General features: G+C 59.9%; 1 protein-coding gene and 1 long non-coding RNA gene across 2 annotated transcripts in view; both read left to right on the forward strand.

Annotated features, from left to right (window-relative positions):
* The window catches only part of SORCS2 (sortilin related VPS10 domain containing receptor 2), a 457,690-nt gene that overhangs the window by 68,416 nt on the left and 361,565 nt on the right, over positions 1-27,709 (forward strand). The window lies entirely within an intron of this gene.
* On the forward strand, positions 20,344-26,774 carry LOC123385131. The gene is made up of 2 exons (XR_006597272.1): positions 20,344-24,462; positions 24,738-26,774. It is a non-coding gene; the product is annotated as an uncharacterized LOC123385131 (long non-coding RNA).

A 27,709-nucleotide genomic window follows, 5' to 3' on the forward strand; every position in this document is an offset into this window, starting at 1 on the left:
ACACCTTGGTGACCTGACAGGGCAGTCGGGTCCCCACCTGGCCTCCTGGCCTCGCCCCTTCCCCGCCTGTGAAATGGGAAGACTAAATGCGGTGTTGACCCTGACCGTGCTCTGTGGAGAGGAGAGGGCTTCCCGTAAGTGGCGGGGTCAGCAGAGACCCCTCCCTCCCCCCACCCCTGCAGGGTCCTGCAGGGAAGAGCCAGGACCGCATGCGTGGTGGAGGGGCAAAGCCAGGGGCTCTGAGAACCTCAGAAGCCACCCGGCGAGACCCGGGGGCTGGGGGTGGTGGAGTCCTCCCGCCAAACCGTTCTCTGGCACCTGGCTGAGAGTAAGGCTGCCCCTGGTTCATTCAGGTTTGCTTCGGGGGCCGGACAGGCCGCGGGTGGCCGTGCGTCGAAGGGTTGACAACGTGCGCATCTTGGGACAGGCCCCGGCTCTGTCACTGGAAAGCTGTCGGGCTTTGGGCACGGCCCCGGCCGTTCTGAACCTCGGTGCCCTGCCTGCGGAGGGAGCCTGGGCGCAGAGGCTCCTTCCCGGGCTGCTTGGGAAGGTTGGACGTGTTGAGTGCCCCCGGGCGCTTGGTCACAAGTGGGCTCGGTGCCTGGGGAGGGGAGCAGAGAGAGCGCCCCGTCTACGCTGCCTGGCCAACCAAGGACCGCTCCCAGGCAGCGCACAGCCCCCCGCCCTCACACCCCGCGTTTTCACGTCCTGCACCCCAAGTTTCCGACAAAAGTCACTCTTCCTCTGCTGCCCCTTGACATTCTTCCCTCCGCGACCTTCCACCCCCCTCCCCTCCCTTCCTGGAGCCCACTTTCTGCCCAGTCGGCCTTTTTTTTTTTAATGTTTTTAAAATCATTTCTTTCTTTCTTTCTTTTTTTTTTTTATAAAGATGGGATTACGAAAGTTTGTTTTAAATTTTTTTTTCAACGTTTATTTTATTTTTGGGACAGAGAGAGACAGAGCATGAACAGGGGAGGGGCAGAGAGAGAGGGAGACACAGAAGCGGAAACAGGCTCCAGGCTCTGAGCCATCAGCCCAGAGCCCGACGCGGGGCTCGAACTCACGGACCGCGAGATCGTGACCTGGCTGAAGTCGGACGCTTAACCGACTGCGCCACCCAGGCGCCCCTTAAAATCATTTCTAATGTTCATTTATTTCTGAGAGAGGGAGAGACAGAGTGTGAGCAGGGGAGGGGCAGGGAGAGAGGGAGACACAGAAGCCGAAGCAGGCCCCAGGCCCTGAGCTGTGTGTCAACACAGAGCCCGACGCGGGGCTCGAACTCACACACACAATGAGATGGTGACCTGAGCTGAAGTCTTTCTTTTCTCTCCTTTCTTCCTTCCTTCCTTCCTTCCTTCCTTCCTTCCTTCCTTCCTTCCTTCCCTCCCTTCTTTCTCTCTCTCTCTCTCTTCCTTCCTTCCTCTTTCTTTCTTTCTCTTTCTCTTCCCTCCCTCCTTTCTTTCGTTCTTTCTTTTCTTTTTTCTTCTTTTCTTTTTCTTTCTCTTTTTTCATTCCCTCTGTCTTTTTCTTTGTTTCTTTGTTTCTTTTTCTTTCTTCATTCCTTCCTTCCTTCCTTTCTTTTTTTTCTCTATGATTTTTGATGAGAGTTTTTCCAAAATGTGTCCTGCGATTTTCTGGGAGTCACAGGGGCACCTTTGTCGGCTGCCAAGTTGTCCTGCCATCCCTCATCTGTAATGGGGGGATCAGGGGCTCAGTCTGTGGGCCGTGGTGAGCATTAGGTGGGCAGTGGAGCCTGGCGTCCAGCAGGTGCCCTGGAAACAGATCACCGCGGATAGGATGCTCGTGTTTCTCTGTGGCTCAGGTCCTCGTGAAGGAGGCTGGGAACGTCACGACGACGGATTCTGCAGATGGGTCAGATCGAAGGGCACTTTCAGGTCAAAGGAATCCAAACAGAGCCGAGCAGTGAATTCATCGCCAGTCGTGTACCGAACAGCTAGCTTGTGTTAGGCACGCTGGTGGGGTCACCCGGCTCTGCTCTGCGATGCTGTCGGGGTGACTGGCCTGGGTGGAGAGGCTCCTTTATGGATGTTCTGGAAGCCTCGATTGCTGAACTTACTGGTGTTGTGAGCAAAGTGTGAATCAATGGGCTCCGAGTGAGCGGCCGAAGAGGTTCTCCCGTGATGCAGGGGCGTCGGCTTTGGTGTGGATGTGGTGGCATCTCCACGGGGCTTCTCCTGTCCGGTCTCGTTTATTCACTCGCTCGTCAGACTTGCATCGGGCACCCCAATACAAGAACGCAAGAGCCAGAGCATCCGCACAGGTGCACAAAGCACGGTTTGGAGAGCGCGAGGTCAGGCGAGGGTGCGTTCGCTCTTTCCACGTGATGGAGGGAGTTTCTGCCATGAAGCGAGCATGTGCTGAGCAGTGACTTCTCCAGCTGCTATCACGCCCCAGAGGCAGGCCCCACCGTGCCGGGCCGGGGGGGAGAACTTTCTGGAGTGCGGCTGAGACGTCCTAGGGCACGGGAACGTCTGCTGCTGCCATCCCTGGCTTCGAGGTGCAGAAGGGTGGAAGGCTCTGGAACACGGAAGGCCCGGGCCCTCTCGTGCTGCCTGGCCGGTGGACGCGGGCGAGGGTGAGCCCTTAGCTCCGCTCAGTGCCAAGAGTCTTTGCGACCCCTGGAAGGGGGTGTACGTTCTGTCTGTCGCTCTCCGTCCCCCGAACCGGTCGCGTCTGACTCCGCCTTCCTCAAAGCCGTCTGCCGCGCGTCAGCCCCTTCGCCCTGACGTGGACGAGGCCTCTGCATCTGGGGAGGCCTTCTTTCCTGTGGGCCCCTGGAGACACAGCGGGACTCAGACGGGCCTGGTCCTCACCCACAGAACTTGCTCTGCACCCACGTAGCTTCCTCAGACCCCTTCCCTGCTTGGAACCTTCGAGCCCCCTGACTGCCGGATGGAGTCCGGGCTCCTGGATGTGGCTGAGAAGGTGCCCCAAAGGCTGGTCTCGCCGTCCACCTCCCCTCGGGACTTTCCAGCACCACCGGCGGAGAGGAGCTTCCGTCCGCGGTGTGCCGGACATCGTCGTAAGCGTCGATGTGTGTGGATGCGTTTAATTCTTAGAACAGCCCGGAGGGGAAACGGAGGCACAGAGAGGTGAAATATCCTTCCGCAGGCCACCCCGCCTGCGAGCGGTGGGACCGGGCTTGGAAGGGAAGCCCCGCGTCTCTGTGTCCCACGGCTGCCCAGACTGGAGCGGCCACCGCCCGGCACCCGCTTTGGGCCTTTAAACACCTCATTTGTGCTAACGGCTTCTGCCCAGACCCGGCTCAGCTGGCGTCTCTTTGTGGAAGTTCTCTCTGTGCCCCGAGGCCTGGCCGTGTGTGGGGTGGGCAGGGGTGGGTCAGTGGTCGGTGTGTGGGCCGGGGGAGACCTTCCTTTGCTGCCCAAATCTCAGCTCTGATCTGGCTGCCCTGAGACAGGAGACGGGACGGGAGACTTGGGGAAGGAGAGGCAGAGAAGGTGGGGGGGGGCGGGAGGGGGGGGCTGCACTTGCTCGTACATGCGGACGTTCTGTGCCGGAGGAGAAACTTTAGAGCCAGAGGTTTCCGTGTCCTGCTACTTACGTGGGCACAGCCCTGCCTGGCGGATAGACACATTCTAAACAAAGAAGGCGAGGGAAATAGCCCCCAAAGGTGACCGGGAGCCCCAGGAGCGCGTGGAGCTTTAGGGACCTGAAATGCCCTTTGGGCTTTGGAGTTTCTGGGGTGCACCGAGCCCTCATGATCTGCCCGCGGAAACTTGATTTGCTTGCGGGTTGGGGGAGAGGTGGTGAGATTGAATCTGGAGGAGTCTGTGTTCCAGACTCTGCTCCCTCCAGCTCCTGGCTCAGAGCTTCTGGAAAGAAAAGTGTCCCCTCACCACTCCCTACAGGCAGCCTGCTGACCACCCCGGGTGCTGGGCCTGGCCTGCCGGCCGCTCTCTGATGCCCTCGGCCTCCTGGGGCCGGTGAATCAATCCCGTCCTGAAGGAGCCTGTTCTCTGAGATTCCGCTCTCCGGAGAGGTTTGTTCTTTGATCTACGGGGCTCTCTGGAAGAGTCCGGCGGGCCTGAGCACCCACCCAGCCCCGAGAGTCTAGCACCGCCCCTATTTCGGGGATGAGGACACTGAGGCCAGGAGACTGATTTAAACTGCTTTGCCCAAGGTCACCAGGAAGCAAGTGTTAAGGGCAGGAAATGACTGCAGGCAGCCATTGTGCCCCACTGCACCTGCAGGGCCCCATAGCTGCTCTAGAAACTTCCATGAACTTATGGAGCACTTGAGGAGTCTGCCTTCACGCCCTAGGTCGTTTCCATTCTCACTGGGGCCTCTGGGAGGGCCACACAGCCCCACTTCACAGATGGGAAGACTGAGGCTCAGTCAAGGTCGTTCAGCTTGAAGGTGGCAGGTGGTCTTGTCCGGCTCACGGCCCCGCTCTCTCCCCTGCAGACTTAGGGCCCTCACGCTCCTTGGGCCCCCCCGGCAGAGGCACCAGCTACCCACACGGTGGCTTGGACTAGTGTCTCGGTGGGGATCGCGGCCGGCCGGGCTCCTGAAGAGGTGCAGACGTGCCATGCTCTGGGCCAGTCTGCAGCTGCACGGCCCGGCCCGTCCTGGGAAGCTCCCCACCGGGGTGGTTCGGTCCCCTGCAGGCTGTGCGGAAGAGGTGGGGCCGGCTCCCGCCGGGCGCTCTGGGCGGGCAGCCTGGCCAGGCCTCTCCCGGGTGCGCGGCGCCTTCACCCGCACCCCGGCTGCCTCCGCAGCAGCCCTCCCTCCCCGAGCAGCCCGGAGTCTAAGTGCTTTGCCAATACCGGTGTTTATCTGGTTGGGAATTAATTCCCTGAGCATGACGGGGTCTTCATAATCACAAACTTCTCAGGCAGCACGCTGGCTTTGCTTCTATTTTTAGAGAGAGAGGGGGGTGGCTGCTCGCCAGGAAGGCGATTTGCAAGGGGCGCCAGCCACCCAGGGTCCCCCGGGCCCTCCCTTCCCGCGGGCCTCGTCCGTCTGCTGGATAATGTTTTCGACGGGGCAAGGTCTGGCTTCGTGATGTTCGAGGTTCCCAAAAACATCTGTTTCGTGGATCCGCCGACTCCCCCCGCCACCCCCTTCCACAGGCAGCATCGATGGCCCGCCGGGCAGGCTGCGTTCACGTTCCTGGGGCAGCTGTCCTCACCGGGGACGGACGAGAGCACACAGATCAGTCTGGCGTTTGCTCTGCCTCCAAAGTCTCCCTCTTTTCAAACAAAATAGATCAGTCAGGATGTCGCTACAGAGAAAGGACAGCCCTCTGGCTGGCTGACGTGCAAGGGGCTCTAACAGGAATTGCCTGCTCTCAAGAACCACGGAAAGGCTTGAACAGCAGGCTGAAGCTTGGGTTTCCAAGGTGAAGGTTCTAGAACACGCCACCCCCCCTCCCCAGTTGGCTGCGAGCGAGCTGAGGCCTGGGCCACATCCCTCAGTCCACGGTCGGTCCATTCGGCCACTACCCGGAATGCTGGCTTAATCTCCAAACTCACTTCACCCGAGTGGCTCCGTCCCAAACCAAGGCAGCCAGTTCAAGGGCACCGTTCTTTGCATCGTTAGGGGGCGAGGAGGCATTCGGCTCCGTACGGCACAGGAGGCGTGGGTGTTAGCTGTCCAGCCCCGCGTCACAGGGAGACACAGAAGGGAGGGCAGAAGGGATGTTGAGGGATCCCTTGTCTGCGGATACGGACCCGCTGCACTCGGAGAAACGGACGAAGGGAGTGTTCTGTGCACTGAAAACCCTGTTGTGGTAACATTGGTGTTTATGGTTAATGTAGAAACTCAACATAAAGCTTTGGTTTAAAAGTCTATTTCCGGGTGGCTCAGTTGGTTAAGCAACTGACTTTGACTCAGGTCACGATCTCATCGGCTCAAGTCATGATCTCGTGGTTCATGGGTTCGAGTCCTGAGTCGGGCTCCGTGCTGACCTGCTTCCGATTCTGTGTCTCCCTCTCTCTGCTCCTCCCCTGCTTGTGCTCTGTCTCTGTCTCTCAAAAAATAAATAAATGTTAAAAAAATTTTTTTTTTAAATCTATTTCTGGGTCCCTGTCCCCACCCGATTAGTACGCCGTGTTGCATTTTTGTAACCTTCAGCTGGAGGGTTTAATCACCGTGGTGACGTCTGCACGCCCGGATGTCCCTAACCTACACACACCTCAGTCCTTTCTTTCTGAAAACTGGCTGGACTCAGGTCTGCTGCAGCCGCTGGCACCTTTGCAGCATTTATGTGCTGTGAGGTTTTGGGTCTGGACTTCAGGCTCTTGCCTCCGTGTTGGGGGTATCTCACTTTCCCTAGGGGTGCAGGTGTCAAACCTCAGTTAAAGGGCGAACACGGTGTGCTGGCCACACCTCCCGCTGCAGTGTAATCGCGGAGAACAGGAGAATAGGAACTTGCTGTGCACGGGGACGTTTTCTAACTTCTGTGCCCCTTTAGGAAGAGGGAGTGTGACACTGGGCTCTCAAGTAGTGAAAACACATCCTTCAAAATGACTGGTCTCTGGAAGTGAGCACGGGGGACTGGACCAGAGCGGCTTTTGGAAAATTCCAGGCTTCTGGAACTGTGGTTGGTATTCCCAGAGTTAATCTGAAAGAGTGACAGCCTTCTTTTTTTTTTTTTTTAAGTTTATTTATTATGAGAGAGAGAGAGAGAGAGAGAGAGTGTGTGTGTGTGTGTGTGCACGCACATGAGCAGGGGAGGGGCAGAGAGAGAAGGGAGAGAGAATCCCAAGCAGGCTCCGTGCTGTCAGTACAGAGCCTGATGCGGGGCTCTAACCCGTGAACCGTGAGATCATGACCTGAGCTGAGATCAAGAGTCAAATACTTAACCGACTGAGCCACCCAGGGGCACCAGAAGGAGTGACTTTATTCTCTTATTATTTATTTATTATTATTATTAATGTCTAATTATTTTTGAGAGAGAGAGAGAGAGAGAGAGAGAGAGAGAGAGACAGAGCATGAGTGGGGGAGGGTCAGAGAGAGAGGGAGACACAGAATCCGGAGCAGGCTCCAAGTTCCGAGCTGTCGGCACAGAGCCCGACATGGGGCTCGAACTCACAGACCGTGAGATCATGACCTGAGCCGAAGTCGGACGCTCAACCGACTGAGCCACCCAGGCGCCCCCCATCTTAAATTTTTTTAATGTTTATTTTTGAGAGAGAGAGAGAGAGACAGAGCATGAGCAGGGGAAGGGCAGAGAGAGAGGGAGACACAGAATCCGAAGCAGCTCCAGGTTCCGAGCTGTCAGCACAGAGCCCGATGTGGGGCTCGAACCCAAGAACCGTGAGATCATGACCTGAGCTGAAGTCCAGAGTGTATGTGTGTGTGTGTGTGTGTGTGTGTGTGTGTGGAAACTGCTGGCCATTCCGGGAGGGCCAGTGTTGGGTGTGATGGTGGGACCTGCCTGGACGGGGCAGTGCGTGTGGAAGCATCTTGGAGCGTGTTAGGGGCATGGGGGCCACGATCCACTCCCACCTGATTCAGTTACCAGCTGGATGCCTCGGCGTCCAGCAGAGATGACAGGTGCCCGCTGCCCGCCATTGTGGGAGGAGTGAATGATTGAACCCAAATACAGCGCTCAGCCCGGCGCCTGGTGCGTGCACTGGGCGTCGTAAATTCATTAACCTCTAAATAGCCCAGGCCCTTTCCTCCCGCGTCTCAAAGAGCCCCGTGCAAGAGCCTAAATGGTTCGGCGTTAGTGGAACCGCCCGCCCCCCGGGCCCGTGCGGAATGTCTCCGAAGTCCCCACACGGTCCTGAAAAGGAGACACACGCGGCGACAGCCAGCGGAGAGTGACCGGCCGCCGTCGGAGCCCCACGCGCCGCCTAGAACTCTTCCTGCTGTGCGCCAGGCTGACGGGATCGGAGCGTGGGGGTCCCTCTCCTGCCAGCCGGGGCCCTGCTCCTGAGCAGGACTGCTGTTTTGGTGGCAAAGCATTATGTCTTCGGGGGGGGGGGCGTGCCAGCCTGTCTCTGCTGGTCAGGCCAGTGCCGGGGACATGTTTGCAAACCTCTCTGATTGCTTTGTGGCTCCTTGGTTGGCGTTCGGGCATCGCTGATCTCGAAGGTCTGAACCCGCCAGCTGCCCCCCCACCCCGGGAAGCGTCGTCCCTCCCTCCTGCCTTGTCCCTCTTCCCCTCGGCTTCCTGGCTGCCTGTGGGTCTGGTTGTCTTGTTCTCCTTCTAGAGCAAATAAGCACCCCCTCCCTGCCACCGACACACAGGCTTGTTTCACACCTAGAGAATTCGGAGCCCCCCGCCAAGCCACCTGCACGGTCGGGCGAGTGGCCGGGCCTCGGCGATGGTGACGGCAGCAGCAGGTCCCTGGCAGGTTATTCTGCTGGGTAGGATCCTGTGGGCTCCTCTGCCCTCTGCCCGCTCGTCCGGCTCTGCCGGCCTCCATCCTCCAGCGTGCTAATCGGGCAGACTCAGGTGGGGGTGCTGTCTGCTCCTGGGGGTGGGGATTTGGTTCCTTCTTATTCCCTTACCTCCCAGAAGTCAAGGCAGAGGAGCCCCATCCTGGGGGACCCGAGACTTGGAGGCCGGCACCTGCTGCAGGCTGCATGGAACCTTCTAGAACCCCAGGCCCTGATGGCGCCTCCTTGCTCGGTACAGGGACAGCTGGCCGTGCCCAGGAGCTCCTGTCGGGAGGGGAACCCTCCTTTGCTCCACACTCGTTCTCATCAGAGTCTGGTTTCACTGCTCAGTCCCCCACATCATTCGGCACCCTCTTGCCCGGCCACCTTCATGGCTCCATGCCCGGGCCGGGCGGACGGCCCACAGATGGAGGGCGATGTTGCAGACGGGGCCGTGAGATCACCGAAGGTTGCTACCACATCCACCTCTGGCCTGGGAGGCCTCTGGCTGCCAGTGCATGTTTAAATATCAACATAGAGTTATTCAAGCCCTTTCTAGAGGGCTTAGAGCTTTGCCAGCACTATGGACACGTACATGAAACAGAGTCTCCCCCTCCACCCCTTTAAAAAGTAGATCCTACTCCAGGGTGCGCCTGGGGGGGGGCTCAGTCGGTTAAGCGTCCACCTTCGGCTCAGTCATGATCTCGCCGTCTGTGAGTTCGAGCCCCGCGTCGGGCTCTGTGCCGACAGCTCGGAGCCTGGAGCCCGCTGCGGATGCTGTGTCTCCCTCTCCCTCTGCCTCTCCCCTGCTTGCTGTCTCTGTCTCTCTGAAAAATAAATGAAAATGAAAAAAAAAAAAAATAAAAAGTAGATCCTGCTCTGGTATTTGGGGGGAAAAGATACAAGTTTGGACGCATAAGCCCATATAATACCTTGTTACTTCTGAATGCTCAGAGCTTGGTCTACTGTTTGGGCTTAATGAGGATGTGGCTTTGCGTAACAGGGATCACCGAGGCAGCCGGAGTCTGTGAATCTGTTCTCGGCTCCCCCGCTAATTACGAGGCGAGCCCGGGCACGAGCTGGCGGTTGAGAGCAGCGGTGCCGGTCCGGGCGCGGCGCCAGTGACGTCGGTGGCCTCAGGCCCCCCGGTCGGAGGTGTTTTGGTCCCCGGTAGACAGATGAGGAAACCAGGCAGAGAGAGAGAAAACGCCATCCCTGGCGGGCTCGTCCCACAGCAGGTGGCGGTCCGGGGTCACACCCAGGTGGGTGTGCGCTGAGCGATCGATGAGACAAGGTCCTCGCGCCTCTGGACTTCGTGGTCTGGAGGGGGAGATGGTAACGGGCGAGAACATGTGTGATATGATGTAAGGCAGCTGCGGGTCATAAGGAGTCTGAGTACAGATGCCCGATGAGCGGCTTGGGGAGGAAGGCAGCGGAGACGCCTCTGTTCTGGGTTAGCCGTAGAGGGGAGTGGAGAGGGGCTATTAGCTGGAAGGGGCCGGACGGTATGCCTGGCACCGTGTGGGAACTCGGATTTCTCACTGAATGGCCTTGGGGGCAAGCTCGACGTGTCATTTCATCTCGTGGTGGGGAGGGAGGGACAGGTTTTGACACAGAGCTGGAAGGACCGAATGCAGAGTCTGAAGTCCCGAGAGCGCCACGCCGCGTGAGATCACGCGGCGATGGTTTTCGAACCCAGGTCTCCTGGTTCCCGGCTGTGTCGGCTTAGGGGGCTGCCGTGACCCATCACCACAAACTCGGTGGCTTAAAACCACAAAAGTGGATTCGCCCACAGACTGGAGGCCAGAGTCCAAAATCAAGGTGTGGGCAGGGCCGCCTCCCCTCCGGAGGCTTCCAGGGAGGGTGCTTCTGCCCTCTTCCACCACCTGGCGCTCCCGGGCCCGTGGCCGCCTTTTCCATCTGCCCTCTGTCTCCTCCTCTGTGTCTCTTACGAGATCCTTGTTGTCGGGTTTAGGGCCCACCTGGATGATCCAGGATAATCTCACCTCGACATCCTTAACATCTAACATCCAAGACGTTAAAAAAAATTTTTTTTTTAATGTTTATTTTTGAGAGAGACAGACAGAGCGTGAGCAGGGGAGGGGCAGAGAGAGAGGGAGACGCAGAATCCGAAGCGGGTTCCAGCCTCCGAGCTGTCGGCACAGAACCTGACACGGGGCTCGAACTCACAAACCACGAGATCATGACCTGAGTCGGACGCTCAACCGACTGAGCCCCCCAGGAGCCCCGAACACGAAAGATGCTGTGTCCAAATAAGGTCATGCTGCAGGGTCTGGTGTTTGATGCGGACGTCTCTTTTGGGGGCCACCACTCGGCCACCATACCATTGCACCAGCTCACACACCCTGCAGGGGCTCCGCGGAGGGCCTGGCGGGGGGAGGGAGCCGTCCCTCCCTTTCTGGTGCTTTCTGTGTGCTTTGCAGCCAACGCTCCAGGTCCTGACAGCCGGCCAAGTGGGGGGAGGGGTGAAGCGCCTGCTGGTTGGTGGAGGTAGGGGTGGGGCTGGGGGTGAGGGGGTATCACCCGGGGGGCCTCCGGCCCTCCTTCCTCTTGGGAGGCCAGGCCTCCAGCAGACCCTTCCGGACTCAAATCCCTTTTTCGTTTGGTCTGGCTCAGGGCTGCCGAGTCCCAAGGGGACTGGGAGCATGTGGGCCACTGGCTGTTAAAGCGAAGCTGAGAACAAATTAAAGATTCTCCCGCTGAGGTGGTGAATTGCTCAGACGTGCAGCACAGCCCCGATTTAGGAGCGTGGGGGCCGTGGGTGGCGCTTCCAGGACCCAGGGCTGGGGGTCCCGGTGCTGCGACAGGCCCCACCGGGAGCCAGCTGCCCCCCCCTCCCCCCACCTCCTGGCACGCCTCCTGGGTGGGTTTGACCGTCCTTCCATCCTCCGGCCCCTCCCCCACCAGGTGAGCTCGTAAACAGTCTCCCGATGTGACCGGCTGGGCCACTCAGACCCTCAGTCTTGTCTGTGGAGTGGGCCAGCGGGGGGAGGCAGGGGGACTCTGCAGGAGAGGACAGGCCCGTGCGTGCAGCAGAAACAGCCTGTACCAGAGGCCGGGCACAAGGGGGGGCAGCCCACCCCCTCGGGCCCGGCCAGCAAGGTGGGCCCAGCGGAGGAAGGGGCCGCCGGAGAAAAGATTCATCCTGGAGAACAACCCGAGAGGCCTGACGTTTGGGCTGGGCCGTCTGCCTTTCCTCCCGAGGGCCTGCGCGTCTGGGCTGGACCAAGGGTGGCAGGCGGGCCCGGCCTGGAGCTGGGTCAGGTGCCAGGGCCGGACGGGGGCGTGGCCGCCTGTTGGTCCCAGGCCAGCCCCGCATTTGACCGGTGGAGGACTCGGGCCCCGAGAGGGGCTCGCTCACCGGTGCACAGCTCCCAGACTTGGGACTCGTACTCGGTCTCTTGCCTTTGGCCTGGCACACGCCCACGGGCCTCAGCTGACCAGAGCAGAGCAGGCCTGGGCAGGGCAGGTGATCATTCAGGCGGGCTGGGAGGGGCCTCGGGTCCCAGTTCGCAGACGCTTGGGTGTTGCTGTTTAGGCTGTGAGGGCAGAATATTCTGGACAAGCTTGGGGAGGTGAACTTGGAGGCTGGAAGCAGGTCCACTGAGGAAAGCCTGGTCCATTGGGGTGCAGGGAGAGGAGTTTGGGGCCTCCGGAGGAGGCGAGCCTTTTTTGCTGGAGGCAGCTGTGGCTCAGCCTGAGAGCCACCTCTTCCGGGAAGCCTTCCCTTCTCTCCTCTGGGTCCTCGGCTGCCTGTGCTGCCGTGCTGGGGCTCGGCGTGGACTTCATCTGCACACATTTCCTGGCTGGAAGATGGTGATTGGGGGCGGGGGGGGGGCACACTGTCCACGGACAGGTGGGGAGACATGAGCCTTTCCTCCTTCCGGAGAAAACAGCGGTACGGGAGCCCCCAGTTCACGTCCACGTGGCATTTAGCTCGTGCAGACTGCATTCTGCCAGCCTCTGGAGAGAACGTCAGATTTTGCAGGTGTAGAGTTGGTGCGATAGATTATTTGTCCTTTTTTTTTTTTATTTTTTTAAGAAAGACACTACAATATACTAGCATTGACTGTCTTTAATTTGACACTTGACTGAGAGGGGGGGAAAAAGCAGCTTCTTAGGAATTCAGGAGTATCGATCCCGTGCTGCAGGAAGAGGTCGGTATGCGGTCTTCCTGTCTTCAGGAATAAAACGGCGAAGGACACAGTAGATTTATTTACGGGGGTCTTCGCTTTGACGGTCAGGCCGCCTCTTCCTCTGTGTTTGAGACCGGTTTTGGAGGCAAGGGTTTAAACCGGCTGTGGGAAAGCCTGACCAGATCCCCCTCCTGAGCCCTTCCTGGAGGCTTTGTTTAGCTGCTCTGGACGTGGAGAGGAGGAGAGGAGGCTGGGGGCTCGCTGACCCAGCTCAGGGAGGCGGGGGGCCTTTCTAAAGACCAATTCATGCCGTTCGGCTCCACCTGATGATTTCAGACAGCGGTCCCTGGGGTTCTGATGTGGTGCTTAAAAATTCACAAGAGCGGTCGATTAATTAACGAGTTAATCCGCGGAAAAGCTCGATGAATCAGCCGGCATCGTCGCCCACGTTCTCCAGATGAGCACCTGAAGGGAAAGGCCACTGGGCCGTGAGAACTTGAGCCTTCTGCCTCCAGCCCCGGGAGGCGCCCCCTCCACGGCGAGCGGGGGGGTCTGCCCTCGTTGCCCCTCCCTGTGGCCCCTCCCTGGAGAGACTCCTTTTGTTCTGGAGACCTCGGGGGCGGAGGAGGTGAGGGGCCGTCCTGTTCGGCTGGGGCTGCTGTGACAGAACATCGCACACTGGGTGGCTTACAACACGGACGCGGGCTTCTGACAGCGAGGGGGCGGGAAGTCCAAGATCAAGGTGCCAGCAGGGCGTCTTCCTGACCCGCAGACACTTTTCCGGGTGCTCTCATGGCAGAGAGAGATCTCGCTTCTTATAAAGGTACAGCCCTACTGGTCCAGCCCCCCGGCCCCCGCACTGACTCCTTTCAACCTTAATAGCTTTGTACAGTCACATGGGGGGTTAGGGCTTCCACACGTGAATTTTGGGGAGACACACAGTTCAGTCTGTCGCAGAGTTGTTCGCATGGACCCTTCTCGCTGAAGGCAGCTGCTGCCCAGCCCAAGGGCCGCCTCCTCCAGGAAGCTCTCCCTTTCCCCCTCGGGTTCCAGGGAGCCCTGTGCTGCCCTGAGTGATGGACAATTAGACTTTTGCCCTCTGGGCTCGGCACTAAGGTTAGACTTTATGGAGGGGCTAACAATGGGAAAACACCATCCATCCAGTGTGGGAGACAAACCAGTGTCTTCTATCCAGGGAACCAGATGCGGTTTGGGGAGTATTTCTGGAGATTTGGGGTGGTTTCGGGATCAGCAATCAAACTAACCTGGTCTGCAATGCTCTGGACACCCGGGAGGTTCCGTCTGTTCTGGTCTTTGCTGATGCAGGTCTCTGCCTGGAACACGCATCCTCTCCTCTCTTTGGCCTGCTTCCCCTTGGGATTTGGCCTGGTGTTTCCTCCTCCAGGAAGCCTTCCAAGTGCGCAGCTTGCAGCCCATCTAGCTGTCTTCAGTGCCCTGCACACGAGGCCTGGCCCTCCTCCCCGCTGTTGTTCAGTGCCTACCACTGAGAGGGTGCTCGGTAAATATTTGTTGAGGACGAAGTGTGCCCCCCACACCTGGAACAGTGCCGGATGCCTAGTGGGCACTCAATCCATGTTTGATGAATTGAATTCATTGAAGTCAGCAACGCAGATCAGCAGCAGCTGCCAAAAAGACTGAGCCGCAGTTAATAAAGCCCTCCCAGACCTGGGACATTAGTAAAATATCACGATTTATGTAAAGCTTTCATTATAACTCTGCGGGGAGTTTCCTCCAGTATTAGCATTTTTCAGAGTCTGTTATCAGCAGCACTTCAAGGATAAAAGCTGTGAGCTGCAGAAGGCAGGTGCGGAGAACACACACAGGCTATTTGTACGTCCCGAATAGAGATGGAAATCGGGGCACGGCCCGTCCTGCCCAGATGCGGGGCCCGCTGTGCTCCCCCCTGCAAAGGGCTTAAGTTACCGTATTCCTCACCCTGACTGCGACGGGGAAGGGACAAGAGCCCTCTTCCAGTTGCTGGGAAAGCAGCCTTTGGAGTCGGCGGCTGGGCTCCTGGGAGCGTAGCCGGGGGAGGGCAGCGCACAGGGGTGGGGGAGAGCGGCTGGAGCTGGGCAGCTGATGGCTGACCCCGGGGGGCGGCCGGGTGGCCCAGCATCGTGACCCGGGTTGTCTGGATTTGGTGGGAATTACCGGGGAGCCCAGCTGTCCCGGGGAGTGAGACCTGCAGACCCAGGGCGTGAGCTGGAACACTACCCCCTCCCCAGAATGCCCCCCTCCCGTGACTGCACACTTAGGAAAATGTCTATGGTTTCCTGCCGTCGTGAAAACCGTAGCTGCTCGCTGTGGGAAAGCCGTGAGGTCCGGCCTCGGCGAGAAGCAGGTGGCCGTCCTCTGGGCCCGATTCGCCGAGGTCACCGCCGTCGACACCTTGGCCTTTCCCTGCCTTCCAGGCCTTTCCGGTTTGGGGGTGTGGGATGGGGCGTGTCACATTCTGCTGACAAAGGACTTTTGGCCAGGCTGGAGCGGTCCCGCCCCGATTGCTCGTTCCCGGCGAGGCGCGGGGCTCGCGGCGACAGCCCTCGATGTGCCAACGCTGGCCGCTCCGGGCCACAAGCCGTGCCAGCGTTGCGGACAGCGCGGCGGGGAGGCTCTGCTGTCTCCAACCTGGATCCTACTCCCAACAATATCGTCCGTTCCCCCACCCAGATGGCGGGGCAAGGATGGCCAGGCATACCGCGGGACTAGCCTCTCTGAGCCTCAGTTTCCCCACGTGTGCGGCAGAGGTCATAGTCTCTGCGTGGCAAAGCTGTTGTGAGGACACGGATGCCAGCTACCGTCACAAACACGCCTCGCTGTGTCGAGACAGCGACCACGTACGTGGCTGTCGGGGGGGTGGGGAGTGACCGTGACCTCTCCCGTCGTGCGCTCTGCTGCCTCGCAGCCGTCACCTCAGCCATTTGGACAGGAGGGAAGGAGCCCCTGTCCCAGGAGCCCCTGTCCCCAGGTGTCCCACTCTCACCTGGGGCGCTCAGGGCTGCGGGCTGTCACCTGACCCTGCCAGGGCTCGCACAGCCCCTGTCACCGCCTGTGTGGCTCATTTCTCACCGCCGGGATTTCTTCTGGCCTCTTCCCCACACCGGCCGGCAGAGTCCTCCCTTCATTTCCTCCGATCTGTGTGACCTCTGGCCCCCCTTCCTGTTCTCCTGTCTCTGGGGGGCAGAGGGGCCAGGGCCGGAGAGCAAGACTCAGTTTCCTCATCTGTGCGAGGGGGCGTCGAGCAGCACTCACCCCGTGGGTCAGTGGGCTCTCCTCACTAGGACTTCTCCGTGGCTGCCTGCTTGGCCGGCCCCCCTGTGCCCACTTCCTGGGGCTGCAGGCTCCTGGGGGCAGGATGTGTCTTCCTGGGACCACTGAGGTCCCCGAGTGCCGTGCGTGTGCCGACTTGTTAGCATCGCTGACAGCTGGGAGGCCCAGAAGGGTCGGCTGGCTCCGACGCCCATTGCCCAGATGGGGAAGTTGAGGCCCGGAAAGGAGAAGGATGTGCTGAGAACCATGGTGGCTCGGTGGGAGGATGGAGACCTGAGTCCAGGTCTGTGGCCCCCCAGCCTGTGTTCCTTCCATGTCCTCGTACACGGGTGCACACGTGTGTGAGTGTGCATGCATGTCTGTGTGTGTGAGCATGTCTCCCTGAGGGAAAGTCGAGGCCTGCTCTGAGCCCGGCGGTGCCGAGGAGATGATAAGGAAGGAGCAAGGAAGGTGTAGCCTGCTTGGCAGGGGACACTGGCATTAAGGATCTAATTTCATGCTTAGTGACTTAATTATACCAACAGTGAGCCCTGCTCCCTGTTACTGGGAGAGCATTTCACCTGCCGGCTGAGGACAGCCTCTCTGAGCCCAGGTCCCAGGGCCAGACAGGAGACGGCTGAGTGAAGGTTGGAGGAGTGTTCCAGACAGACAGGCAGCATGTGCAAAGGTGCTGAGGTGCGAGCGAGCATGGCTGTTGAAGGCAGAGGCTCTGGAACACCTAGCAGGGCATATGCCCAGACGGGGCAGGAGAAGGGACAGGCAGAGCACGAGGCCCCCATAGCCGGTGAGAGGGTTTTGAGTGGAAACAGAGGAAGACAGGAGAGGGCGTATGATCAGCCTTGCTTCTCATAAGACCCCCCTGGCTGCCAGATGCAGGACCGGTAAATTGGAACCTAAGAGGGGGCTAGAGCCCTGTGCGTGAGGCGGCCGCTGCTGTCCGGCCAGTGCTGGGGCTGGGGCCAGGCTGGGGGCCCGGGGTTGGAGGACATGTGGGCAGGGCAGAGAATCCCTGGGACTGACGAAGGAGGAGGCTTCCAGAGCAACTCCTGTTTCTGGCTGAATGCTGGGTACGTAGTGGCACCCTTCCTGGGGGAGAAACGTCGGGTGGGGTCGAGGGCCTGGGATCCTAGGGACCCAGGCCAGCATCTCTCCTGGGGGGCCGTGGAGGCTCCCCCATGTGAGCGAGCGTGCTCGGTGAGCTGAGCCCAGGAAGGGGCTGTGTCGCTCTGCAAGGTCCCGCGTCCCCAACCCCATCACACGCCCTTGCACGTGACTATCCCCAGAGCCCAGAGAATTCTGCGTTGAGTTCCGACTTTATAGTCTCGCTCGGGAGCCGCTGCGCGGGGAGGAAGGCCACGCGGGTTTTCGGAGGCCTCGTGCCCAGAGAGGGCCAGGCCACCTGACCTTACATGCTTCCGCAGGGCCGAGGGAAGGGGCGGGAGGCGGTGGGTGAGGGGTGGGGCAGCACTCGCCACCTTGCCTGTGGTCGGTCACACCAGCACCTGGGAGCCCGGGGCCAAGAAGAACCCAGAGGGCCAGATATGAGGCCTCGGCAACAGGCAGGCTCACTGGGCCTGGCAGGGGGCCCATGTGTCTCCCGGATGTGCATAAGCGTCAGTCCACGGTCCTCCGTACTTCCTCTGTTAACATCCCCAGCAGCCAGTGAAAGGAGAGGCCTGAGGGCCGCTAGCCGTGACGGGAGGTGTTTGGGATGTCGGTGACATGTGTCTGTTGCCAGCTGAGTCCTCAGGGCTGCCTGGGCTTGTTGGGGCGGGGGGCAGACGGGGGTCCTGGGTTGGTGGTCTCCCGTTCTTCCTGGAGAAGGGGTCCTGTTGCCGCCGAGGAAGACGAGGTTGGTGAAGGGCCCGTGCCCGGCCGTGAAGTTTGGCAACGTGCTGAATTATTATTATTTTTTTTCCAGAAGACACTTATTAATTAAAAAAGAAAAATGAGGGTGTGCTCATTGGAAAATACAGAAGAGCAGAAAGCAGGATTGCCATGGTCAGGGCAGGGGATAAGCCCTGTCTGGGCATCTTTGGTGAATTTCCCTTATGTCTTTCTTCTGCTTAGGAGTCTGTGACCTTGAAAAGGGTGGGTGAGATTCTCCTGACCACACGCAGTTGTGTCTTGATGTATTTCTTACGAAGTGTTTCGTCACGCACATTTTCATGTTCTCCCACAGCCCCCGGACGTACAGGTTTTTTTGTTTTTTAATTTGAGAGAGAGGGGAGGGGAGAAAGAGAGAGCATACGTGAGTAGGGGAGAGGGGCAGAGAGAGGGGGAGAGAGAATCCCAAGCAGGCTCCACACTCAGCACAGAGCCCGACTCAGAGCTTGATCCTACGACCCTGGGATCACGACCTGAGCCGAAATCAAGAGTCGGATGCTCAGCCAACTGAGCCGCCCAGGTGTCCCTGGTACATGCTCTCTCTTTTTTTTTTTTTTTAATATTTATTTATTTTTGAGAGAGACAGAGACAGAATGCGAGTGGGCTAGGGGCAGAGAGAGAGAGGGAGACACAGAATCGGAAGCAGGCTCCGGGCTCTGAGCTGTCAGCACAGAGCCCGATGTGGGGCTCGAACTCACAGACCGTGAGACCGTGACCTGAGCCGAAGCCGGACGCTCAACCGACTGAGCCCCCCAGGGGCCCCTACGTGCTCTTTTTAATAGCGGCCTAAACTGCCACCGAGCAGATGTTCCAAAATTTATTCCACTGTTCCTTTGCAGTTGGTTATTTTCAGTTCTTCATGAGCTGTTTTTGGAGTTTAGGATTCTTCCCTTAGGAGTCAGCCTCTCATCAAGGGGGCGAACGTGTTTTTGGGTCTGTGTAACGCTGACCTCTTGCTTTCGGGGTCTCTGCTGGGGTAACAGGTGCCTCACGTGAGCCGTCAGAAGGGGTTCCACGGCGGTGTGGGTCAGCGAGTGGTGCTCCCGAAGGCCACCCGCGATTGCTTTCTTTGGCGGGGAAGGACGGGCAGGGCACCCCTGCGCTGGCTCGTCTCCAACAGGTGTCTCCCACAGCACTGCTGATACTTTCTGGTCAGGTCTCACGGGGCTGAGCCTTCTCGAGGAGGTCACATGTGGCACAGCCCGGCCCGCTGGGACGTTTACTTCCTTCCAAAGGCGTTCCGCGTATCTTCATTATTCCTGCTAATTTACCATTTTGTTTTTGTTCATGCTTTCTGGAACTCTCCAGGGCCCTAGTGCAGAGTTCTGCCTTCCCATCAGGCTCGTCAGGCCCGAGCCAAATGCACGCGGCGGTTGAGGGAGGTTGGCTGGGGTTAATTTAAATTCTCACTAACCGAGAAGTTCTGAGCGTGACACACAGGGACGTCGGCGCGTCACTGGTACGTGACAGCTAAGATCCCGTGCAGCGGGGGCGGGGGCTGGTCTGGATGCCGAGCACATGAGCCAAGGACTGAGGGGGCAGCTGTGGGGTGGGGGTTTCTTGCAGAGGCTGCGGTCTCTGTGGATGTGGGGCGGTGACGAGTCCAAGAACTGACCTGGGGTGTCCCCTGGGGCGGCCAGGACAGGGGCTGGGAGGCGAAGGGATGGAGGGTCTTTCCATCCCAGAGCTGGGAGGGGGGTTAGGACCAGAGTTTGACAGCCCTGAATGCCAGGTCGGGGGTGGGATTTTGTCCTCTGGGTGCCAGAGAGCCGTCCACGGTTTCTGGGCAGAGGGGTCTCGGAAGTCACCTGCGGGTGTCAAAGGCCATCTGGCCTGATTGAATTTCATTCCTCAGACGTTCATTTAAAAAAAAAAAAAATCCACCGTCACCCTGTTTCTCTGTTACTTATCCTCTAAAATCACTTGGGTTCTTTGGGCTTTCTGGCTGCGTGAAGTTGTTTCGGCTTTTGATCGTGAGCCGCCCGGGAGGGACCAGAAGCCCGGGCAGGGCGGGGCACCGGGTCTCCCACCCCCCAGCCCCCCAGGTCGGAGACCCCGGATGTACCACCGAGGCTCTCCCGGGGGGGGGGGGGGGGGCGGATGAAGACCTGTGGATCATCAACGTGGCCTCGGCCAGCGCGCAGGGAGCGGCTTTGCTGGTGGCCCGTCCGCCACCCTCGGCCAGCGTGGGGTGGGGGTGGGGGTGGGGGTGGGGGTGGGGGGCTCCTGCTTGCTCCCCCCTCCTCTCTCTCCTTTCCCCTCCTGCTGCTTCCTCCACGTCCAACCCCTCCTCCTCCTCCTCCCCCTCCCCCCGTGCCCCTCCCCCTCCCCCCTCCCCTCCTGCTCTGCCTCCCCCTCCCCCCGCCCCCTTCCCCTCCGGAGACTCCATTATGGCCACCCACACAATGAGGCGATTGTGAAGGCAGCCCCACTGCAGCTCAGGAACATGGCGGAGGCCTGATTTCCATGAATAATCAGACTCCCAGCCAGGTCCGCTGCGGGCGGCAACCTGAGCCGGGGCGGCTGGCCGGGCGGTTGGCTCTGGGGCTTTGTCTGAGGATGAATAGCCCCTGGCTGGGCGCCACGTTGCCTTGGCAGTGGGGGTGGGGCAGCCCGGGCCGGAGGCCCAGCCGCGGGGGGCGGTGGCGAGGACCCCGGGAGCCCTTGGCGGGCATCTGTGGGTGTCCTCGAGTGAGGGGCTGCGGGCTCCGGCCACGCGCACGGGGACACCCGGAGAGCAGCCGTGTTCCCCGCCTCCGGACGGGACGCTGCGGTCGCCCTTGTTTATTATGGTGGCTGTGGGACGTGGCACCCCCTTCCCCCATTCAGATGAACACTACCCGGGACTGAGCCTCAGTTTCCTCGCCTGTCAAATGGGCCTCCTCGCGCCTCCCAAACTGGGTTGTGGTAGGACAGGCTGGGAGGACGGTACGGGGTGCCCAGCACACAGCGGGGGCTCTGTCAGGACCAAGGCCAAGATGACCCGCCCTCTGTGGCCAGCGCAGTTCCCAGCTTGCAGATGGAGAAATGAGTCGCGGGGTGGGGGCCCCTGAGGTCGGGCTGAGCCCCAGGGGGATGGCACCTGCGGGGGAATTGGAACCCAGCACCCAGCCCTGCGGCTGCAGCGACACCTGCTGGCTGACCCCATTGCCCTGCCTTCCGGGGGCGGGGTGTTCCCTCCCATGTGGCCCCATCCCCCTGACCCCCAGGGGAAAGCCCTGCCCACCCCCTGCTCTCAGGGCCTGTAGGGGCCAGCAGCCTCTGTTCTCCTCGGGCAGGCGCTATTTCTGTCTCTCGATGGTGTCAGTGGGGAGCCTGTGGGCAGGGAGCACAGTGCGTTATTGGGGATTTATGAGCCACGATCGGGCTCCCCGGTAGCCTCTTCTTCAAAGACCCTGAGGTGGGAGCCCCACCCTGGAACCCAGAGCGGCCCCCTCTCCGCACTGAGGAGTGTGGACCTTGGGCAGATGACTGAATTTCTCTGAGTCTCAGTTTGCCCACCTGTCAAATGGGAATCAGTATCACAGCCACTTGACTGTGGGAGGGGTGGACGAGTTAATATCTATAAACACGAGGCCAGGGGCAGGCCCCCTCCTGCAGGCCAGCGCGGAAAACAGCTAACTTTCTAGAAGGACAGCCTTCTGTGTGCCCGTGGTGGCCTCGGTAGCCCGTCTGTCGGAGACAGGCTTTCGCCTCTCGGCCCCCGCTGGGTAAGTCCACATGCCTGGCCTCGCGGCCCCGGTGCCCGGGACCAGCTGGGTGGCCACTCCCTAGCCAGACGTCTGTGTCTTCGACCTCTGGGTTCATTCACAGGTGCCGATGACCATCCAGGGTGCCCCTGCTCCACTCTTTTCTGCTGGCCTCCCCTGCTCTGGTCAGCTGGTCTGCTGCCCTGGGGGGCCGTCTCCACCTCCTTGGATGCCTGTGTGGCCCCCCCCCCCCCCCCGGGCCTCTGGAGTTTCTCATACATGCATCCTGGAGGGCGGAGGCCCTGAGTCGCCAGGCGTCCCCAGTGCCCGTCACGCTGAGTGCCATGTGGCACCCACCGGCCGTGAGAGCCATCGGGGAATGGCCCCCCAAGCCGGGCTGGAAGCAGAAGCCAGGCCGTCCTCGGCCCCTGTCCTGTCATCAGCCTGCAGCCCAGCTCCCTGCATGAATGCCCCTTTTGTGTATGCCCGGCCGGGCCGGCCCCTCCCCGGGATCTGCCGGGTGGGAACTCTGGCTCCAGAACGAGGAGCCCGGCCCTGCGCCTGCTGCCCCCCTCGGCCCCCCCACCAGCGGCCCTGGGGCCCCCCGGGCAGGTCACTGCCCCGGGCTGGGTGTTGGGCGGGAATCGTATTCCACGGTTCAAGGTCTCTTCCTCCCTGGCGTGCACGGGCATTTTCCTAGGCCCCTGTCTGAGGCTCCCGGAAGGTGAGGCTCAGTGGTGAGGCCCAGTGACGGAAGAGACACCGTGGAAGGGGAGTGGACATATCCAGTGTGACCGTAAGAGCATAGCCCGCCCCAGACTTAGGCCCAGGCTGAGGACCCCTAATGCTGCTTGGGGGCCGTGGCCTAGCCCCACACTTCAGAGGACCCAGCTCTGGCTTTCCTTCGCCCATGGCCTGCCTTGAGGCCCAGAGAGTCTGTGGGGCCAAGGGAATGAGCCCCCCCGGAGTTGGCGCCCTACGGCCCCCCCCCCCCCAACCCAGGCCACATTCTGGATACTGGGACCCTGTAATTCTGTGCCCAGATGTCTTGAGGTTGCTTCCTGGGCCTGAGGAATCTCCTCTCCTGGTCTGCCCTCCCACAGAGGGCCGTGTGGCCGGCGTGTGCTCCCCCCGGAGCTGGAGGGCTGGCAACCGGAGGGGAATGGACCTTGGATGAGCACAGCGGCACCCACACACGTGTGCGTGCAGGGGCTCTCGGGGGCCAGGATGGGCCTGTGCCAGGAAGGGGCAGTTTGGGGACATCCCAAATTCAAACTCTGGGCTCGGCCCGTGCTGGCCGAGACTTTGGGGGGGGCCCCGGCAGGGATGAGCCAGGAAGGGTGGAGGAGGTGTCACGGGAGGCGAGAGGGTTAGGCTGGTCTCTTCCGGGGTCTCCCTCTGGCTTCTTGGGTGATGCCTTGCTTGAAATCGTGGGCAACGACGCAGACTTTTCTGGGGAGGCCGGCCAGAGCCTTCCCCGGGTTCCTGATGGATCAGTGGCCTGGCCAGGAGGCCACCCTGGCAGTTGTGGAGCTGGGTTCTTAGTGGGGGGTATTTCTCAGAGCCATTGGTGGCCACGAAGGCCGTAGGTCACTCGGTCCCGCGGTGGACGGCGACGGCCGGGGTGATCTCCAGCCTCGGCGTCCGCACTGCCCGTATCACAGACAAGGAGGAAGGGGGAGGGAGGCCAGCTCACTGGAGCGACAGGGAACAGGGGCCATGTCGTCATTAACCACAGATGCAGCTGGGGCCAGATGCAAAGCTTTGTGAGCTGGAGATGCCCAGGCCCTGACCCTGGCCTCCCCACGCCGTTTGGACCCGTGCCCTGCATCCGGAGCCCTGCTGTGTAGACTCCGGAGGAACCAGTCTGGATCCAGTTGCTGAAGCCCGTCTCTCTTCACGCAGTTTATCCGCCTCTGGGAAGGGCCTCGTGGGAAGGCTGTCGAGAGTGGCCCACGCCGCAGGGTGGTGCAGTTGTGGGATCAGAGTGGCGTTAGCGGGAGACCTCACAAGAGGGGCACCCTGGCCCCCGCCGGCCCCTCTGGGCCCCCTGGCTCCCCGGCCGGGCACATGTGGTGGTGAGGCGTGCAGGGGAGGTAGGCAGACGAGAGAAGAGAGAGGGGGAATCAGCAGGGCCGTGGGAATTCAGTCTGGCGGTTTGCAAAGTGGGCGGCCTGGCCCAGGGTTGGGGGGCTGCCGGGAGGCTGGTGAGCGGGGACCAGGCTGTGCCCTAATGAGGCATCGTGGCCGCTAACCAGGCGTGGCCTGCAGAACAGCAGCCGGGGGCCCCGGACCCCAATCAGCTGGGTGCTGCTGTCTCCCCTTGAGCCGGCTCTCCCTCTCTGCAATGCTAAGTGCCTCTTGGTATGGATTGAGCGGCCCGAATAAATCTCTCTGAGACCATCTGGTCTGGAGCATCAAAGAACAGCTGGAGATAACTTTTTTCCCTTCTTTTTAAAACAGGGCAAAAGCACCCACACGTCTGTCTATGAAGTGAGCGCATGTTAGATCCTGGAGAATTTTCTACCCCGTTGATTTTTTGTTTTTTTTTTTTTTTTCTTCTTAAAGGTATAAGGGAAGGGAACTGAGAGTCTTGGTTCTGAAAGGCTGTGCCTTCTCCTGGTTGTCTTAGCATCTGAGGCCAGGAGGGACAGGATGCGTGGGCCAGGCTCCCACCCCTCCCTGCAGCACTCGCGTCCTCCCCGGGCCCATTTCTGCAGCCCGGAGCTCCAGGCACACGCATCTCTGAGCTCTCCAGGGCCCCGTCCCGCTGTCCAGCCAGGTGCAGAAGCCAGAGCGCTGGCGTTGACCTTGACTTGTCCTCCTCCCAGAGTCCCCAGACACCAGCCCTGCCTGACTTGGCCGCCCTCTGAGCTGGAAGGGAAGGAGTCCGACGGAACTGGCCGTTCTCGCTGGGGCCGAGAAGACAGCTACAAGCTGGCAGAATCAGGACAAGATAGATCCACGTGCCCTCCATTGGGCCCAGGGACTGAGACCCGGGAGGGGCACTGCCCTGCCCTTCGAGCCACTGATAAGCTGGTCGAGTAGCAGCTGAGTGGACTCTTGTGGTGAGTGGGCAGTGAGGGCGTAGTCGCTGCCCGGAGAGCTTCCTGGAGGAGGGGGCCCAGGAGTGGGAGCCCTGGAGGGAGGACGGGGTCCTCCTCAAGGAATATGGCAGGAAGCCTTCTGGGTGGAAAGTGGGGGCGCCTTTCCTCGGGACCCAGCAGAGTCTGAGAGCTGGGGGCTAGGATTTACAGCATGGGGAGAGAGAAGGGGGTTTCTGTGAGTCTGCTGCCCCAGGGCATGGAGAGAAGGGCTTCCTCGCTTCCTTCCTGTCTCTTAGCGTCACTCTCCCTTAAACGCTGCTGAGATCCTCCTGGAAGTGAGGCCCCCGCCTCTGACTCCTGAGAACGAAGTCATTTCCGTGGCAGCATCTCAGTGCCGACGCGGGCCCTGTTCTAGCTGCCGCACCCATGTTAACTCTGACCTCTTGAGTGGGTGCTGGCACCACGCCTGTTGAGGGGTGAGGACCCGGGGCGCAAAGAAGGGAGCTAACTTGCCAGCCTTTGAATCCAGGTGGGCCAGCATCCATGCCCTAGACCACCACATGGACATGCCCAAGGGGACCCTCCCTGGCCCACCCCCTGCCAGCTTCCTTGCTGCCTCCCGCACGGACCTGGCATGCGGCCTCCACCCACTCACGGGGAAGAGCCTCGCACTGGTCCGTCTGGCCACCGCTCCCCCCCTCCACACCTCCTTCGCCCCCCGCCGTGGCTTCCGCAAGATCTCTTTGCCTGAACCCGCTGTGCTCCCGTGTGCCTCAGTGCCTTTGCACAAGTGGCTCCCTCTGTCCAGATGTCCTTCTCAGGCAACATGCTCCCCACCTCCCCGGTGGAGCCGGCCCCTCCTCTGCAGGACTCATTTTGGTATCACCTTCCTGGGGAACCTTCCCTGGCTGGTGCCACCCCGGCTGGTATGGTCCCTCTGTTTTTCGCTCTACCCAGCCCCGTGTCCTTCTGTCTCTGGGGCAGGCATGGTCTGGTTCGCCTCTGGGTCCCACAGCGTAGCCCAGAGCTGGGCATCCCCTGTCCTCTTGCTCACCTCATTCATTCATCCCACAGATGTTTGTTTAGCACCGACTCCGTGGTGGGCATGGAAAATACAGCAGGGGTCAAAACGGAGAGACCGGGCCCTAGTGGAGCTCAGAGTCTGGTGGGGAGTCAGGGAGCCAGTGCCAAGTGCACATCTTCGGTCCACGCTCGCGGGGCGTGAGCACTGCCCCCTGCAGAGACAGGACTACTGAGAATCCTGCGTGAACTCGTGAATGAGTGAACTTGTGAAGGGGCCTTGGCTCAGTATCACTCCGCATTCTCGTTCTCCGTAGCTGGTCTTTAGGTTCGAGAGGCCTGGGTCCGGGACTTGGGGGGCTATGCTGTCACCTGAGATGCCGGGGCTGGCGGAAGCCCCCTCAGCCGCCTCCACTGCCCATTCTGAGCGTTGGGGGCCTCACAGCCCCAGAGGAGAGCGTGTTTCCTGAAACCACCGCAATCAGGGGAAGATACGCGGTTCTTAGCTGGGCTGGTCTCCCAGATGCTTTGTCACCGTGCACGTCTTTCGGGATCGTGTTCTCGCTGATCTGGAAGGATGTGGTTAACGCCTAGGATCGTTTTTCCTGCCGACTCTTTCTCGGACAAACCCAGTAGACAGCTCCGTGTAGGTGGCTGTGAGACCTGTCCTCTCCTTCCATCACTGCCCCCTCCCCCTCCCCTGCGGTGGCTTCTGCGGCCCATTTGAGACAGTGGGTGGGCAGGCCAACCATGTACGCCTGCGGCCCATCTTTCCCGGCTCAGCACTTAATGACACGGTTTTGTTTACTGTTTCTTGCACCACTGCAGGTAACGTCCTGTGTGCCCAGTATTTATGGGGCAGGCTTACGAGGATGCGTCTGGGGGTCAGTCATGGTCTCACCACCCCCTTTCCCTGCCTCCTCTCCTATTACAGCTCGCTCTAGCACACAGACCTCCTTGCCTACCACGCCCCTACCCCAGGGCCTTTGCACTTACCATTTCACAAAATGTCTGCTACCACCCCCGCCCGGCTGTGCACTGCTGTCACTTCTCAGCAAGGTTCCCTTGACCATCTTATTTAAAATTGCAACCCAGGCCCACCCCACACGCTCTCTGCGCCTACTTAGTTTTATTTTTCTCCAGGTCATTTACCAAAGTAGGTTATTACATGTATTCTAGCTACTCCTTTGTTTACTGCCGGCCTCCCTGAGTCAGTGTAAGTAAGCTCTTTTGCCCTTTTTATCCCCAGCTTCTAGAACAGTATCTGGCATGTAGTAGGTAATCAATAAATATGCATTGTGTGTGTGACTGACTATATGCGTGCGTGTCTGCTTGTATCCTTTTAAACACTAGAATCAGGATATTGAATAGCATTTTATTGTGCCAATAAACATCAGAATATCATCTGATGAGCACGTCAGAGGTTCCCCAATCGTGCGTTAATTGGTTAGGTTTGTGAGCCCCTCCCCCACCCCACCAAGCAGCGACTTCACCTTTAGGCCTGTGGTCCAGGGTCTCCGAGAGCCTGGGGTGCCAGGTCCATGATGGAATGTTAATGTCGCAGACGGCAGGCAGGCACTCCGGGCTGCTTCTGCATGTGGGCAAAACAGAGCTCAGACAGGGTAATAAAAAGCAAATCTAATTTGATGTTTCAGAATTAGTGCCCCCGGAGGACCTTTTCAAAAAAAAGGAGCAGGCACGGGGTCAGGGGGAAGACGGTCACAGCGCGGGAAGCGAATTCCCCAGGGACACACAATATCCCAATCAGTGAGGCGTTCCCAACTTCATTAAGTACCTTACAGCACCTTTTTAATTGTGTCGGGAACTCGGGCTTCAGGGAGTTATTAATAGGTCATATCTGTCAGCGACGAGGACGCCTCGTGGGGGCGCTTCTTTCGTGTGGCCTCCGGTTCCGTCTCGTCCAAGAGGAAGGCCGCATCTCCCGCGTGTCTTTCGTGGCCTCACTTCCTCTGCACGGCTTCCTGGTTCTTGAAATGCAGTAGGTGTGAATTGGCGACCAGAATGCGAGCGGATTCTGTGGGCCACTTCTCCTCTTTATCTGTTGTTGGTTTTTTTATTTTTTAGTTTTACTTATTTTTGAGAGAGGACGAGGGAGACACAGAATCCGAAGCAGGCTCCAGGCTCCAAGCTGTCAGCACAAGAGCCCGACGCGGGGCTCGAACTCACGGACCGCGAGATCATGACCCGAGCCGGAGTTGGACGCTCAGCCGACTGAGCCCCCCCCCAA

The sequence above is a fragment of the Felis catus genome, chromosome B1 (genome assembly GCF_018350175.1).
Source record: "Felis catus isolate Fca126 chromosome B1, F.catus_Fca126_mat1.0, whole genome shotgun sequence".
Taxonomy (NCBI): domain Eukaryota; kingdom Metazoa; phylum Chordata; class Mammalia; order Carnivora; family Felidae; genus Felis; species Felis catus.